This window comes from Montipora foliosa, chromosome 7, assembly GCF_036669935.1.
Source record: "Montipora foliosa isolate CH-2021 chromosome 7, ASM3666993v2, whole genome shotgun sequence".
NCBI lineage: Eukaryota > Metazoa > Cnidaria > Anthozoa > Scleractinia > Acroporidae > Montipora > Montipora foliosa.
The window spans coordinates 36,748,732-36,751,231 of NC_090875.1; positions in this window are offsets into that span (position 1 = coordinate 36,748,732).

A 2,500-nucleotide genomic window follows, 5' to 3' on the forward strand; every position below is an offset into this window, starting at 1 on the left:
TAACCCGTGAAGTAAGTCTAAAATTGACAAGAATTTTCAACGAACTAAAGTAATGAAAAGTAAACTGAAAAGTATATCTATAGAGTAGTTTATTGCAGTTGTTACCCTGTTTTCAATAAAAATAATAATTAAAAATAATAATACTTTATTCCCTTCTGTCGCACGCTACCAGAGCAGTGATACTAATTCCTCAAAAGAGTTAAAATTCTTTTTCTAGAGCTAGTTCATTAATTTGACTTCATCTTTTTTTTTTTAACGTGAATATATACAAGGCAGAAAATTGACCTGTACGGGAGAAAGATTTAAGATCTCGTAGGGCTAGGCCAATCTCTTCCTCTGTCAATAACGCCAGCCTTGTGCATTGCATGCTGGGACCATGTGCTAGCACTGGTCGCCATCTTGAAGAAAGATCTGGCCCTAGTTGTTCAAAAGGTGGATAACGCTATCCACCGGATAAATCAGTATCCACTGGATAGCGCAATTGGTTTCGCTATGACTTATTCACTGAATAGTGATTTATCGGGCAGATAGCGCTATCCATCGTTTGAACAACTGGGCACTGATGTTGTTGTTGTTGTTGTTGTTGTTGTTGAATCATTTTGCGAATTATTCAGATCTTTACTGTTTTGTTTTGTGCCGTTATAACGCTCTAAGCTGCAAGTGCTACAACTTGAAGAAAAAGTCGGAAAACAAGTTCTCATTTCCTTCTGTCGCCAACAGTTTTCCAATGGATTGAGGAAAGAACTGATTTTTAACTGATACCGTGTTAAAACATGATAAGAACATGTTAAGAACTGATACCATGTTAAAACATGGTTAAAGTGCGAATGAACAGAGGGACGTAAACTACTCTGTATAAGCTTACATAAAACCATTGCCTTAAAAGCGTTACCGCCAAAACACCAAGTAGCACTGGCAAAAAAAAAAAAGACACAAGATAACAACGATTACTAAGACAGTTGTCTTGGGCGCTTTGTTTCCTTTGCCGAATCTGCCTAGTTCTTCTTGAGGAAGCTGTTGGGTTCTGAGTTTCGTTTGGTGGCGATGAGTTTCACAATACAAATCACGTAAGGGATGGCAATAAAAATAATATACGACACGAGAGTAACTGTTTCTGTTGAAAACTGTTTTTTTTCTATGGTACTTTCAAGGTAAACAACACTTGGATGGGGTTCCATAACGACCTTCAGAAATTGTCTGTCATCCTACGGATGAACCTTTACCCTGGGAATCTTATAAACCAATCTGTTTTTAAATATATCTTGACGTCGGTTAAGGGTGTGAAAGTACAACCCCCCTCAGTAGTAGAGCCCCAGGAGAGTTCCAAGTTCCATGCATTGGGCAATTCTCACTCATAGGACAGAGAAGGATACGCAATCTTGCTAATCAGTTAAGCCTATTGATATTAATCTAGTCTTTACTACTTTCAAAATTAAAGATCTATTTAGTGCGAAACATGCCATCCCTAAAGGACTTTGCACACGCGTGGTGTATAAATTCTCGTGTGTAAGCTGTAACACTTTTTATGTCGGTGAAACGAGTCGACAATTCGCCACACGAGTGCACGAGCACTTATTTTCGGAGCGATATTCGCACGTCCACAAGCATCTGCTTAGTTCAGAGTCATGTCTAGCAGTTCCGCTCACCGGATTGTTTCCAGATCCTAGACTATACAGCAACTAAGTATCGAGTTGCGCTTAAGGAATCAATGTACATCAAACTGGAGAAACCAAATCTCAACCAGCAGGTGAAACACATAAATCTGACACCCTCCCTGAAAGTCTTTCCACGTCTCTTATTTAAACGAAACACGCAATATTGGGAAATTCAACGGTGATTTCAAAAACTGTACACTGATAATGACGGATGCACCGTCGAAAAATGCCTGGAAAATTAAAGAAATTTGTTTGTTTTTTTGCCACTATCAGTATTTGTGTTGCTCAGCAGACCATTTGTTTCTTCTTTAGTTTCTATACGTCTGTAGATCTCACAGCACAGAAAAAATATCCGAAGTGAGATCACTGCCCCTTTAATGTTTTCTTTTGTGAGTCGTTCAATACGTTGTTGGTGTTGTTTGAAGCAAAGTACTTTTCCGAGAGGCTGATAATCTTTGCAACTTGTGGAAAGAGGTTTTGAGGTTTACTGAACTGATTGTTTTCGTCTCTTTAATGCACAGATGTTACCCTTATGATTTCTCCCACGAAGAGAAACCATGTCCGCACCCTTGAACTAAGTAGTTCTTAGTACGCAAGTGCCTTACAACTGATGATTTTTTTAATGTAATGACGCCTCTTACTGGTGGTTAATTTTGCTAATAGAGCTCTGCTAAGACCTTAAGATTCTCTTTTCTACAATGACTGCAAAATTATCGCGCGCTCATTGGCTAATTTCTATTGTCAATAAACGGACAGACACATAAATTTATAATTTATGCAGAATTCTGAGAAACGTCGATCTGTCACTTTTTAGCCAATAGGACGCCTTCGTTTTTCCATTAGCC